General features: G+C 33.4%; 1 protein-coding gene across 1 annotated transcript in view; it reads right to left on the bottom strand.

Moving 5' to 3' along the window:
* Positions 1–16,399, bottom strand: part of Cadm2 (cell adhesion molecule 2) — a 397,408-nt gene that overhangs the window by 295,604 nt on the left and 85,405 nt on the right. The window lies entirely within an intron of this gene.

Genomic DNA, 16,399 nt, shown 5'->3' with positions numbered 1-16,399 from the left:
ACAACTATAAAGGGATTAAATAACTCTATTATGAACCAAAAATATTATCAGCTGCTTCGTGTAAATTATTTATAGAGAAGGCTTACTTCCTTGTGCTACTAATACTGCAGCACATCCCTGAATGAACACAGACTTCTGAATACCTCATGTTCTTTTATGATGAATTATTCAGGAGTTCCATACCACAACTATGCTAAGGTGCTAAAGTTCATGCCCATGAGTTGTTTGTGATTCATACAGATGCAGTCAACAAATACCTTATTTTTTCCTTTATATTTAAATCCAACATTGGTGTAGAATAAATGCCATCAATGCACAAATGGATACATTGAGAAGCAAATGCTCAGATAAAAAGATTTTCTTAAAGGAAAGAGAAAAAAAAATAAAAAGAGTCTCCATCTTTCTAGGATGCAGCTGGGAAAAATTTCAGAGTAACTTGCTGGGCAAGTTACCCCTGCAAATTTCATTAACAGTAATGGAATTTTGAACGTAACAACTATCACATTGATTTGAACATTTTCCCAACATGTACATTTTATTTTTAGAAAAGCACTTCTTTCAGAGTAGTGAGTTCAGAAAACTTTGTATTTCTGGCAAGTCTGACATTACATATAGATATTTCCTTTATAAAAAAAATGAAATTATAAAACACACTTAAACACAAGCTACAGAAGGTCTTTCTAATATTTTATGGAGTAGTAAAACACTAGGGGGAACAATCCTGTCTCTTTCTCATAAACTTATATATTATTTTAGAATCTCTACATTTACCATATGCATTTCATTGATATAATAAATCTGTTATTCTCAAAGAAAGTGTAACAGAATTTGGAGAGGTTTTTTTTATTTATTTTTTTTTAGTAAAAAAGAGTTTTACATTTCTGCTGTCTAAAAACAAACATCAAGGTAGAGAGAGGACAAAATTTAATCTACTCCAAGTGACTAAGTATGGCAAAGACAGCTAATCATTTGTTCTCTCTTTGCTAAATTTTACCTGAGTATGTAACTTCAATAAAGACTAAATTTCCAGACTGTCTAAGAGTCAGATATAGCCATTTAACTAAGTTATAACCAATAAAATATAATCCTATATCTTATATGGCAACTTATGGAAAAACAAAGAGTTAAACTTCTTATCTTTTGTGCTTATTTCTTTCTCAAACCAAACAAAATAAAGATGTTGCCATCATCTAGAATGGTAATATTGAGGCTGACATATTCTAGAGAATAGCATTTTTAAACATCCAGATAAAAATGATCAATTTATTGTGTTTTGTTCTATTGCATTTTATTGCATATTGCATGGTGTTACATTGTATTTCAATATATATGAAGTACATAACTACTGGATTATGTTCATGCCTTAAATATTAAAGTATTTTAATTTTGCATTGCCTTCTTTTTTTCTTAAATTTCAAATGCTTTAAAATGGTATGTTGAGGAAAAGAGGAACAATACAAAAGAGCCATGCAGAAATGAATAATTGTAACAGATGATTTCAAACAATTCCCTCCATTTGCAAGAAAACTTTTGTAAACATAAGAGCAACAATAAAGATAAAAGTTAGAGTGTTACTCATATACTGATATTATTATTTAAAAAAACAAAGCCTTTAAAAATACTAATAGTTGCCTCTGTTTAAGTCCCAACTCAATGTCTATACAGCAAGTGACAATGTGTGCTGAATAATAGCATGAACTACACCTACACTAGTGTCACTTACTATTATCAAAATGAACTCTACTAAGTTTGACTATATTATGTGGGAATAAGTTATCTTAGATTTTATGTTCTTTTTCTACCTCTTCTTATACTCAGGACTCTGAATAAAAAAAAAAAAAAACTATTTACACATTTTCCTCTCTTTTTGTCATAATAAAGGAACATGTGGACATAGGCAAGCCAGAACATTGAAACTTTTAATACAAAACAATATGATTAATTAATGTAAGAATTACAAGTTCAAGTGAAATTAGCAATATAATAGCCAATGAGGTTGATCTTGGATGAAAATACTGCTACACTGAAAGCACAGTGATATTTGTTTTTAAATTTAATGGATTACATATTAAGCCTTCATTTCAAATAAAATCAAACCAAATATTGAGTCATTAGACACATGCACAGATGAGACATTCCACTGGAAATAGAATACAGTGTGTGAATAAATTTGCCTCCGTTTTAGGAAAAAACACACATAATAATCAAATGTATCTTAAGGTTAAGATACCGGTGAAAATATTTCTCCATAAGGTGTCTGTTGCTGGTAATGATGAACATCTAAATGTTTTCTGGAAAGAGTAGTCTAAATGGGGAGAAAAATTCTAGCCATGTTTCTTGTTGAGTTTATAATTACTATCAACAAACATTTTTGAGTCTCCGCTGTGCATGGTGGTATGGTAATAATGATCAGCATCACTGACCGCCATCTAGATGTCCAATGCTAAATTAAGTTTCTCTGATTTATGTTCATTGCTTTATTTGTGCCTTGGCTCATCTATTCTTACAAGCTGCTCTGTTGTGCTCCTACCAACAAATTATGTGACAGTACCAACCTGGTGCTAATTTACAAAACTCTGTGCTACACACAAAACATTTCAGTTTATATATATCCCTGCCTGTTATTGTTTTTTTACCTCCCTTTGTGTCTAAGTTAGCACTGCCAAGCCACTAATATATCCAGAGTAATTAAAAAACAAATAAAGCAGCTCAACTTTACACTTTTCCATCTGTTGGTCTGTGGTAGTTTGCATCCTTTGCACACCTTAGTGCAATCTATAAAACCTCCACTTGATTATTAAGTTCAGTCATCCTAGGATAAAGTAATACAATATATAACTACTTAGAAAAATCTTTTAAAACCTAGCACTGAATAGACTAATCATTACAGATCCTTCCATGGATTCAAAGATTAAATTCAAAATCCTCCACTAGGATCTGAACCATCCCTCACTCCCCACCTCATTTTCTATGAGTCCATTCTCTCTACCATAGTCTCAAGTCATAAAGAACTTGAAGTCCTCTAATCTATAATACTACGTTTCCTTCCAATCAATTTATGTGCATTATCACTTCACCTCAGTATCTGATTCAACTTCTATTAAGTGTTCAAAACTCAGCCTTTGTTAATTCTCCTGTCCTCCAGTTCATAACAAAGAACTCAACTTACATTTTATTGGGGCTCAGAAATGACACTCCAAAGGATAGAACCCAGAAGTGCTCTAAAAAGCTCTATTTCTCTCAGACCTTCTGCTGTTATCCTCTCCCAAGGCAAATTAGAGAACAGAACTTCTTTTCCTCAAAGACATCCTCAGAAAACTAAAAACACTACTCTTTCTCCCACCTATCTGGGTAAGAGTCAACCTTAAGAAAATTCTTCTCCATTTTTTTGCTATCATACTTCTATACTGCTGTCCATGCTACATTAAACCTAATCATAAAAAGGATAATTCTACCTGAATTTTGGAATTTTTAATTTGAAGTTTCCACCTAAAACATGATCAAATAAACTTGTCATGAATTTCTTGTGTTGATCAACCTTTTGTTATAGAGTTGTTATCCTTTACTCTTTATGATGGGCAAGGAAGGGAAAACCCTCTTCTCTACCCCTAAAGTTCCTATGTCATACTGTGACTATACATATCTAATATGGTGCCTCTTTCAATTTATCTCTTTGATCTGATCATTCATATGTGTGTATATATATATATAAATATATACCTATATATGCATATATATATGCATATATATATATGCATATGTGTGTATATGTATATATGGTCTTTTTCTCCTCAGTTGCAATGCTTTAACGTATATATATATATATATATATATATATATATATATATATACTGTTCATAATTTCTATAACCAAAGAACTGAAACATATTTATCTTTCATAGTATAGGTGTTCAATAAAACATTGTCTGAATAAATTAAAGGGTAAACAAATATGCATTTACAAGCCAAATTTTATCTTCCATTCTTCTCATAATCTTCCAAGCATATCGCTAATGTTAATTTTGTCTCTGCATTATCATTGTGATATTTAAATCCAGGCAAATAGTAAATTTTTAAAGTGGAGTCATTGATATACTTAATACTGATATTTTATGAGGCAATAAATAGCCAATATTCAACAATTTTCACCTAAGATAATCTTTCTTTCCTGAGCTTTGACAACCCAAATTGAGATCATTGAATTATCTGACGTGTCTACTCTCTGTACTAAAAATTAAATGGATATTTTTATTAAACCATTTTTGCTCTTCCACTCTTTCTACTGTGCCAGAGATTCAATTATATGCAATTATTATGAATTCTGAATTTTCAACTTTTGGGAATAATCTTTCAAGATTTCTTAAGGTCATATTGTTGAAGTTAAAAATAAAATGAAAGTCTATTTTCTGTCATAGTCTATTTTCTATTCAATATTGTTCAAATTGGATCAAGATAAGAGATGAGGGAAAAGTCAGTAAAATAATTCTGAGATAATTTAAAATACATGAGCTTGATAACTTAGTTACATATTTAATATAATATCTGAAGAATGAATATAATATGTATATATAATGTCAAGATCAACAATATCAGTTACTACATGTTCTTCTTTTACAAATATTAGTTGTGACTTAAATGCCACTTGCAGTAGAAATAGTAAGACCAATAGAGTCAAATAACTTTTATTTATATATCTATTTAAAATGTAATATCTTCAAACATTATAGACCACCTCTTACAAAAATCCTGTTAATTAGAAAGCATTTATAGTTTTTATTGACAAATCATAGTGTATGTAATAAAACAGTTCTTTGTTTTCCTCTTATTACCCAAATTTTGAGATCTATTTTTAAAGAGAAACCATTAAATTTGTGCTTTTTCAAAGTAGGAAGCTGAAGGACTCACTGAAAGATTCATTTTGATATCCTTAAAGATTTATCAAATTTTATTAAAATTAATCAACTTCTCAAAACCCCTTAAAAATACAGTGATAAGAAATAATACATGCTGAATTAAAACCAAAAGTTTTTGCCCAATCTTATGATTAAAAAAATGTCTTTCTTTTAGGTTGAGAGATGTTATTTTTTTTTTATTGTTAAGCTAGGTTTAAAATTAAAACATTGACTTAATCTTGAAAGTGAAGTTAATGGATACTTAGTTACCTAAGTTTATTTCTGCAAAGATATTTAAAAAAATGTGGATAGAAAGACTGTTAGGGGCAATAAAACATACTTTTGTGTGACTTTTAATAAAAAAGAATAAGAGAGATTTGCTGAAATATTTATTCTCACTAATATTTAATGACTCAGTCTAAGACTCCAGGCTTTACTGTTTTTTTAATTGCCTCTAGTTATGCATTGTTATTCAAGTTCAGTGCCTTGTGATTACCTTCTCTTCATTAAAAATGATGCATGAAGGAAATATCTCCAAAAGGCTTGCAGGGGGCATCTTCTGCTTTCTGGGATGCTAAGCAGGGAAGATATCTCAGAACTGGCTTTCTTGCAAAGAGTAGTAGAAAGAGTACAGGCGGAACAGCCAGTCATTTGATTCTGGTTCCTTGTTCAGAATGGTGAAGTTAAGACTGAGCCCCAGTACTCAGAGTACCCAGTCCCTACCGAATGATGACTGGCATAAAACAGTGAAAAAACTCAACCTGATAAAATTATGTTCTCAAAGATTGATATAAACACACACACACACACACACACACACACACACACACATGCATGATAAGAGAAAGGAAGTTTTTTTTTTGTTTTTTGTTTTCATTCAGACACTAGGAGAGCCAATGCTCATGTATATATGGCAAAGATCAATAGTAATAAAAATCCATGATTACAATTCATCATTGCCCACTATGGTCAAAGACCATCTAAGAATAAAGCCAAGTTAGAGGAAAATGGAGACAAAAGTTGATGAGAAAGAAACAAAAAGATATCTTTTAAGCCCTGGAAACCAAGTATATCTAAAGTTAGCTGCATTTCTGCCTTCCCAGACCCCTAAACCCTTCCTGTGTGTGTCAGCTTAGTGCCACTATGAACGAAACACCCAACAAAAACAACTTACAGGAGGGAAATTTTATTTTGACCCTGAGTTACAGAGGTTTAGTCCTTGGTTTGCCAAACCAACTGCTGTGAGGCCAAAGATGAGGCAGAATAGTATGGCAAAAAGGCAAGGTGGGGGAGTGCTGTGGCAGCCAGGAAGCAGAGCCAGAGAGAAGGCAGAAAGGCCTCAAGGAAGATGAATTTTTCCAGGGCACACCCCCAGTGACCCTCCTTCTCTGACCATCACCACCTGCTTACATTCACCATCCCATCAGTCCATTCAAACTAGGGTGAACTAATTAAGTTACAGTTCTCACAATTCAGTCATTTTATCTCTGAACATTTCTGTATTAACACAGAATCTTTGGGGGTACATCTCATAGCAGACCACAACAGATATTAAATAATTTTATATTATGAAATAATTTATTTATATAAAAATATTTTGCAAATGGGTATAAGTATATATATATATATATTTTTTTCTTGTATAATCTTTGCAAGCAGGTTCCAGGTAGGTACTGTACTACAAAAACCCTTCAAATTTTCTGAGTGAAATTTTTTTATCTTTTTATTCGTGAGCCCCTTTAATTATTATTTGGGTTCACAAAAGAGGTGGCAAACAGACAAATTGGAACTTGGAACTTTTCAGCAACACCTCCCAGCCTTTTAGGGGAAGAGGGGAACTAAAGATTTAGTCCAATCACATGGCCATGATCCAATCATTCATACCTAAAAAATGAAGCCTTATAAAGCTACTGAACCATGAGATTCAGGAGGCTTCCATGTTGGTGAACACATGGGTGTGTTGGGAGCCTGGTGTAAGAGTCAATACTTTTTTTAATCTTCTGTTCTATTTGGCTATTCTCAAGTTTTATACTTGGTAAAACCACATTTATAGTGTTTCTCTGAATTCTCTGAGTCCTTCTTAGAAATTTTCTAACCTGAGGATGGGTCATGGGAATCCCTGAATCTGTTTAATCAGCCTAGCAGAAGTTTGGGTGACATGGGAATCTCTTAGGACATTAGCCTTGGAAGTGGCTGTGGAACTGAGTCCTACTTTGTTGGTCTATGCTAATTCAATTGGGAGCAGAATTGATCTGAATCATGACAAAGCTAGTCAGTGTCAGAGAATTGATGTTGAAATCATATATAATTAAGTTATTAAAAATTTGTTTCTGTAAATCAGACCTGAAAAGAATCCAACTCTTGGTCATTCATAATTTACTGTTAATTTAAATCAATACTTTCAACTTCTGTTCATATTTCCATTTCATCTTTGTCTAAGCTAAGATTTCTTTGGAATTGGATATTGTTTAAAAATATTAATGCTCTGGAATAGTATTTTATAAACTTTGTTAAAATATTAGCTTCTCTTTTTAAAAATTTTAAACATACGTACAGAAAGATATGACAATAGCAATATTTGTTTTATTGAGAAGAATTACAAACAACACTAATATTTTCTGTTGCCTAGTTTTTGCTTTTACATCCTAAAATACTTGTTTAGGGGAACTTGATTTGCACTACTTTGTGATAAAGTAGGGTAAATACTCAAACTGACAAGTCCAGCAAAGTGCAGCGCTAGAGTTGCTTGGGTTTTATTGATAATGGATTAAAAAAGGATAAGAAAATGCATAACAGTGGTCACAGAGGATCAGTCAGGGCTGAGCTCATCTTTCAGGGTTGCCCTTATTTTCCTGTGTCACACTTAGGAACGAAGTGGTAAATCCAGGCATGCTGCCTCCAGACACACGTAGAGATTTCCACTACCTTTACTACATACTTTGCTGCTCATCTGTTATAGTTTCTGTTTTCTCTAATCAAGTTGTTCCTAGCTAACCCCAGATCATCACCCCTGAAGAAGCAGAGGATGACACTTGAGAAGGCAGCCTAGAAAGAGATTGATTTTTGTATCTTGCCAACAAGTTTGAAGAATCTGTGTGTATGTGTCTGTGTGCGTTTGTGCGTATGCGAGTATGCTCACACACTGTGTGTGCATCTTAACTCATTGGCTGTTATGAAAAGAAAAAGTGCAACTTTCTCTTATTATTAGGATCATATGTAACAATATAGTAACCCAGGGTTCCTGATATTTTCCTATTTCTCCTTCCAATCGTGTTTTCTATTTCTGCTTTTACAATCTTCCTCTTGTAGCAATTCAGTTTCTCACAGTAAATTTTCTCACATTTCTTCCCTCTTCTTGCATTCCTTTGTCTCCATCAACATTCTCTTATAATGTCTTCTCTTTCCTACTTCATCAAAAAGCATTTGAAATGTATTTTAATGTGTTTGGATATTAAATATATACTATACATCTGTGGTATAGAGCATAGCTCCCGATATCCCTGAGAGCACAGTTGTTTCATTTTTTTTTTGCTTTTTAACAAATTCTGTCATGTTAAAAGGCAAAACAATATCATCAATCATAGGAAGCAGATCTGCCTACCTTTGCAGCTGCCTGACAAAAATATCTCTGTAAACATCTTTTATTTGTAACTACCAAGTAAGGAAAGAATTTACAAAGGCTATACTGGAAAGTCTACTTTTTTTTTAAGGTGCTTTGGTTTCTGGCCTCTGTTTTAGATATTTGTTTTCTTTATCCACTTTGGTTTGCAAATACCCTACAGATTGCTACTTATCTTCAAGACTGAATGATTAAATTCTCCTGAAAATTAATTTTATTACCTCAACACCATATTTACATGATAAAAATTCTCTATTTACATGCATAATAAAAACTCTGGAGTTCTTTCCCTTTCCATGCATGTGGTAATTTGGATATTAATGTTGAATTTGGGAAGTAGTTATGGGGTGTCTTCCTAGACAGGGGGTGATGGAATGGACACTCTTCTCCACAGGCTCTTTTACTGGATGTCACTTTATAATATAACTAGAATCTAGATCCCATGTATATGAATTTTGAAAAAGCCTGATTTACTCATGAATATGAGAGAGAGAGAGAGTGTGTGTGTTTGTGTGTGTGTGTGTGTGTGTGTGTGTGTGTGTGTAAAAATGTGAAATAAGAAGAGGAGAGGAAAGAGATTAAAGCTTTTCCTGTGCTGGATGACTCATTTGCCTGTGAAGATCCATGCCATATTCTCCTCTCTTCCATCTCCTTCTGCCCCAGGAAGCTGACCTACACAATGCCCTTTTTTACTTTGGCCACTGCCTAAGTTAGACAAATGCAGAGCCCTTTCAGGAGATCAGAGGAAGAAAAAAATGGAGGTCAGAATCGGACTTCCCTGCAGAGTCATGTTGGGTGGCTCGGTCTCACTTTTGAAGGTGGCCTTCTCTACACTGTTCTCTTTTTCTTACCTTGAAATCATTATCTCTGCTTGCAACTTCAGGCTGAGGGTGGGTAATAGCTTCCCTGTTACCAACCATGGGGTAGTGCACTCTCCCTTGTAATCTTCCTATATCCTACCTATTCCTTTGCTAAGAGTTCCTTTGTTATATTCTGTTCAAATTATCTTGAGTATTCCTGCTGCAATGCTTATTGATTCATTCCATCTAAAATCAGTTGTAAGAACACTTTCTGTAGATATTAATCCTTATAAAGGATTTTACACTATTATTGCCAGAAAACACATTTACCAAATGACTTCATTTACTGAAAGTTCTGATGCTTATAAAGGCCACTTAATATAATCTTTACAAAATGGAAAATAAAAGCAGACAGTATTTCACATGGACTTAGTCATAAGCATATGCCTTTAATAATTGCCAGGGTTGACTGTCAAGTTTTCAAAAGATCCATTAAGAATTTATTAAGTAGTTATCTTGTGTAGATTAAGAATAGTAAATGTATAATTTGGGCTTGCGTTAAAATGTTGAGTGCCAGGATCACAGACACATCAAAAAGTTTTATAGTATCTCAGATAACTTAAATGGAAGTGAAGATATGCTCTGGGAAAGTCATGTAAATGACTCCACAGTAACTTTAGTGATGGCCAGACAGTGTATTAATAATTGTTGTGGTTTAGATGTAGTGTCCCTACAAGAGCTCACCTGTGAGACAATGAAAGAAGGTTTGGAAGAGAAATGATTGGATTAGATCCCCAATCAGTGAATTAATCCCTAGTGGGATTAACTGAGTGGTAATTAAAGTAGTAGGGTGTGGCTGGAGGAGATAAGAATTGGGGCGTGGCTTTGGGGTATATATTTTGTATCTGGAGAGTGGAGTGTCTCTTTGTTTGTTGATCACCATGTGAGGTGCTTCCTTCTGCCATACTCTTCTATCATGATATTCTGCCTCACCTGGAGCCCCAGGAATGGAGCCATCCTTCTATGGACTAACACCTCTAAAACCGTGAGCACGCCAAAAAGCTTTCCTTTTTAAAAATCGTTCTGGTTAGGTCCTTTAGTCAAGGCAGTGAAAAAGCTGACTAAAATAATGATAAATGTGAGAACTATGAAAAAAATAAAAAGTCCCTGAAATGTGAGAATAGAAATGAAACTGCCATTTTTTTCATTAATGTCTTTTATAAAATATACTTACTTAAATACATATTTTACAAAAGATAATGAATAAATGTTGGAGTAATGAATCTAACTGCACTGAAAATGTCCTCAGAAAGTTCATTGTTTAAAATCCTGAAAGTATTTGAAAAACATTTTCCATTGGAAAAATTAAGGCTAAATTTGCAACTGATTCACTTTATTTTCAGGTATGTGAAGGTTCTTTCTTCACTCTGCATGCTTCTGCAATGAATTTTAGATCCTCTGTCCTTCCACTACCTGCAGCACTCCACCATTGCCCCTCAGCCTCAGCTCTGGCATACCTCCCCGGCTGGAGGACTCCCCATTCTCCAAACCCACCAAATTTCTTTCTTCCCTTGTCTCAAGACTCCTTGATAATTGCTTTAATAAATGATCTTTAATACTTATTTATTTAATATTGAATTCGTCTCTTATCTAAATTTCAAGTCCAATGTTTATATTATATCTAATTTTGCAATGAGTCTTCTGAGAAAGTTATGAATGTTTAGTTTTCACAAATCAAGTTTTTACCAAACTTGTGAAAATATAAGGTATGATAAATGGGTTCTCAAGTGAAGTTACATTTGTGCTGCAACGGTAAGCTCAATGGAAACAGGGAGAAGACTAGATTAGTAAGTTAGTCAGAACAGAAAATAAATAAATAAATAGCAATCCATTTTTTTTTTCCCTCAGTGTCACAGCAACATCAGATATCAAACTAGTAATTATACTATATCAAGGCATTTGACATTTTTTTATCTTATTTTAATAAAACAATTCCACTAAAGAACATAGGTACTTTTATCACAAGAAAAAGAAATAATAAAATTGCTTTCTTTATCCTTTTTCATATGCATTATTAATGCATGCCAAGAACACAAGCATTACATAACTGAACATAAAGTAATAATAGCATATTTCCCATAAGCCCTGATGCTTTAACTCAAAGCATACTTCAGTGAATCACAGAATGCTTCAAATATGAAACCACATCAAAAGAAAGGTTGTTTGTGTTTCCTGTCCTGCTGACTATAGCAATCTATCTGTTCTCAAATTTTCAAATTTAGATTAAAAACAGATGGACAAATGGGATATTTTAGAACGATAGGGAGATGATTTCAGAAAATCAAGTAGCAAAGAATACACCATTTACATTTTAGCTAATGCTAACCTGGATGTCAAAATAAAATCATTCAAAACAAAAACACATCCCAGAAGATGTGTAGCTGGTGAGAAAATTACTGCACATCCTCAGCAAAATGAAAAGGCATGATTAAAGTTTGAATGTTTGATATTAAACCCAAAAGTATGGGGTATAAAAAGTGTCTTAAGACAGTTGAATGAACTTCCCAGGGCATAGCCTTAATAGAGCTTAGAACTAATTCACAATAAAAAGTATCAAGAGTAATTCATGGGTGAAAATTATGTCAATTCAAACAAACAGAATTTCTCCATACTTCTGGTCATTAATAAACAGAAAATTTCATAATGAGTATATACAATTAAAATAAAAGAACCTAATGCTATACACAAACCAAATAAACAATAGCGCAAATAACAATATAAAACTGATATTAAACATACCCCCAAATCCTTTGACTAATAAAATTAAAATGATTAAAAGTACAAGCAAATATTAGTATATTAGTACTTGAAAGTAAAGGAAATGAATGGTAGATTCAGGCTACATTTACTTCATGTCAATTTCAAATACATTCATGAACATCTGCAAATAAAAAATATTCTGGGCTTAGTGATAGTCACACAACATAAACACACAATACATGTATATTGTTTACTGCATGGACTTTCCTGCCAGCATCTTTGTACAAGATATTCTATAACATCAATTGCATTTATTTTAGAGCAGGTAATATTCTTTAGAATGGCAATTTATAACAAAGTTGATCTGTACATCATTAAAATATTTAATAATGTAAAGATAAGTAAGAAAAACTAGGTTATAACAGGAAAGTAGAAATATCAGAAAAATAATTATCATGCAAATTATTTTTCTAACAGTAAAACCCATAATGAACTTTATTTTCTGTAGGATAATAATAAACATGATATGAGATAAAGGGTGCAAAATGCTTAGCAAAGCATCTGCACTTAGTAAGTGCTCAAAAATTCATCTGAATTATTATTATCAGTTTTACTTTCATATCATGATATTTGGGCTGCCTTCATCTCTATGTACCACCTGAATTTATTCACAATCAATTCAGCATACATATATTAAATACCTACAAATGACCAGGCATGATATTAGGGACTAGTAATACTCATTAAAAGTTAAGAAGATAAAGGGACATACAAAATAAAGACAATCATGTATGGTTAATGCTGAGAGAGAGACGGGTAGCAGGCACCATAAGAGTTCATGAAGGAAAGCTACCCAAATGGTCCTGGGGAGGAGAGCAACTGTAGAAGGGAAGAATAAAGTGGGTATGTGAAAATGTGCCCATGCAGTGTGTCTAACACAGTCTCTCTCTTTCAGTCTCTGCCATCCCATTTGCATCCAGGGCCCTGATTTTATTAGTCTCAGATAAGTGAGCATTCAGCAGGAGTAGATACAGTCGGAGCTCCTGCACAAACACAGATACCCATCAGAAACCTAGGTAGAGAAATAAATTGACTAGAAAGGAGACACAAGGACAATTTAGGTTATATTGCCTGCTTCAATGTCTTTTGGCAATGCTGCATACTTTTTTTTTTCCAGTGGCTGTCTAGACATAAATAAGATAAAATTGATTATAAGAGGAATATAAATGAACTTTTCAGAGTTTTTATTTTAAAAGCTAACAATATTGAGACCCATTAAGAGCAATGTGATGAGAGAAATACTTTGATATGTAAAGGAGAAATGTTCCTGAGAATCTGAGAGGGAAAAAAGAGTACATTTAAAAAAAAATCTTTTTTTTCCACTGATTCAACAGGGAGAAAAAGTTATAAATTTGTTTATAAAACAACTTCATACACATGAATTTTATAAAAAGTATTGAAAATATGTTTGGTACTATAGCAAAAAATTAAAAATAATTCATACTCTTTTGATTCAAATGCCATGCCAGTTTGCACAGAAAACTCATTTATATCAAATACTTTTTACTATATCTATTGCTGTGCCTCTTTATATGAGGCCAATTCTATATCGCCCTACAGTACATAATTTATTAGGAAATTTTTCCATATGATCAAAATAAGTAATATATAAAATAAATTAGCAAGAATTTACTTTTATATATTATAAAATATATAAAATTTTGAATATCAAAACTTTGAATAAAGGAGAACAATCTAAAATGTAAGATTTCTTTGTAAATCAGCAATTCAAGGGTCAGACAAGAATGGAGTGTTATATTTCTGTGGGTCATTAGAATGTGGTGTTAATTTTTGAAACTTCGTTATAGGCATACCTCATTTTATTGTACTTTGCTTTATTGTGCATGCCAATCAGGCTTTTTTTTTCTTTTATTTTTACAAATTGAATAATTGTAACAACCATGGTCAACCAAATAAAGGAGAACTATGTTTTCAACAGCTCAGATGACCGTTAGCATTTTTTAACAATACGGTATTTTTAATTACATTATGTACTTTTTTTGTTGTAATGCTATTGAACACTCACTAAACTACAGTACAGTGTAAACATTACATTTAAGCTTACTGGGAAATTCCACGACTCATGTGACAGACTTATTGCAATATTTGCTTTATTGCATTGGTCTGGAACTGACTCTGCAGTATCTCTGAGTTATGCACACATGTGGCCTTCTTGCATTTTTTGATCTGATAAGGTCTCCTCTTCATCCTGCCCACCCTCCTAAGTTAGGCAGTGGTTAAGTATCAAGATACCAGGGGAAAATGTATGTTCAAAATTTTGAGGAAAATGGAGTCTGTCTTGGCTTTTGGGTTTTAAAAGGCTAGGCTATAAGAGGAAAAACTGGATTTAATAAAAGATTAGAAAGGAAATATAATGGAGGTAGGTTAGAGAGAAAAATTCTGGAGTAGCAGAGATTGGGAGTGGGGAAATTGATGTTGAGCCCAAGGAAGACCAGGGAAGGGTTAGGTGGATCTGAAGGATTCTTAAGAAATTCTGCCTTAGATCTACAAGCTGGGATAGCCCCCCAAAGTGGAAGGAAAGTTATTACAAATAGAATGAGCTTCAAGCAGCCCTTCATTTCTGTGGTACCTGGACTCTAAAGAATTGTGTGATGGTACCAAGGGTCAGAGAGCTCTATAGAAAGAACGGGCAGAGAAAAACAAGAAGAGAAACAAAAAAGGAAAGGCACATGGGAAAATCATGGCTCAAAATACAGTTCTGTTAAATTTTTAAAACTTGAAATTTCACTCCTTACATACCTATTTTTTTATGCCTAGAATTATGATTTTTTTAAGAGAGAGAGAAGTTTTTAATATTTATTTTTCATTTTTCGATGGACACAACATCTTAATTTTATTTTATGTGATGCTGAGGATCGAACCCAGCACCCCGCGCATGCCAGGCGAGCGCGTTACCGCTTGCGCTACATACCCAGCCCCACCCCCTCCCCCCAAAAAAAACACTTTTAATTTAGAAAATTTACTTAGTTTGGTCATCAAATTTTCCTGACACACGTATCCTCTTGTATTCTCTGCCTATGAATGTTGTTGACCTTTAATTTTGTTGGAGTGAGGAGTGGTAAACTTGAAAGAGCACTTTGAATCCACCAGGAAAATAAACATATCATTGAGAAATTTGAGAGCAAAATAAGAAGAAAAGGGAAAGATTAACAAAAGAGTAACTTTAGAAAAACCTCAATACTATCCAATTTTACTTTATATTTAATATTAATTTTATATCAAATTCCTTATATAAAAAAGTAGTTAGTAGAAAGTGGCTATAGTTTTGTAATTGAACACAACAAAAATTCTAATCCTTCAATTTCTAATCTCTGACTATGAGATTGTCACGTATCAGTATTGAAGATTATATTAAAGAAAATTTGAAAATATCTATGTACCTACTGATTTCTCAGCTCATCATTCTACCATATAATATTGTCTTCTGAAATACTTTAAAACAATAAGAGGGACATTTAAAAAATGTATAGTAATTAGCATAGTTAGGAACATAGTGACTAGCCATTTTTCTTTTCCAGAAAGATGATTCATAAATGTTTAGAAGATTCAGGAGGCTGAGGCAGGAGGATTGCAAGTTCAAAGCCAACCTCAGCAACAGCATGTGCTGTACCACTGGACTTCACTCACCTGCTGGACATTATTCCTTGTACTCTTCCTTGTCCCAGTCACTGGATTTAATTTAGAGACTGTGTCATTTGGCATAGGCCAAAGCCTCAGAGACATTCTTCACTCCTCATTCTCTGCCTTTGCCTCAAAACTGCTGGAAAATTCCATTGACTACCTTTCGAATCAAATTCAGTTTCTTTTCACCAACTGCATGCTAGCACATGATAAAGCCACCATTATCCCTTCCCCTAAGTATGGAAATAAATTCTGCAATTCCCACAGCAACCAGAGTTATTCTTTACATTCATAGGCAGATCATGTAACTCCTCTGCTGCTTCACTGCACTCAGCATAAAAGCAGAATCCATAAAGTAGCCTACTTGGCTCTAAGCAAGCAAGGCCTATTACCCTTCTACTTGCTTCTATCAACTCCCCTCACTCACACCCTTCTCACCCTTTCTTCTCCTGCCTCTGTGTGCTCCACCCAATCAGACTTTCTTCCCTCTTGAGCATGGCAAACATAACTCTTCCTTGGCTCCATGCTGCTTTTATCCTTTACCCTCAGTAGTCTTCCCACAATATCCTCAGGGCTGCTCCCTCATCACCTTCTTTTTGACCAAACATGACCCTCTTAATTGGCCT

Source organism: Marmota monax, unplaced genomic scaffold (genome assembly GCF_021218885.2).
Source record: "Marmota monax isolate L192 unplaced genomic scaffold, Marmota_monax_Labrador192_F-V1.1 WCK01_AAM20220418_F8-fsc00016, whole genome shotgun sequence".
Lineage (NCBI taxonomy): Eukaryota > Metazoa > Chordata > Mammalia > Rodentia > Sciuridae > Marmota > Marmota monax.
The sequence above is the reverse complement of the archived record's forward strand: the minus strand, read 5'-3'. Positions and strand labels throughout refer to the sequence as shown.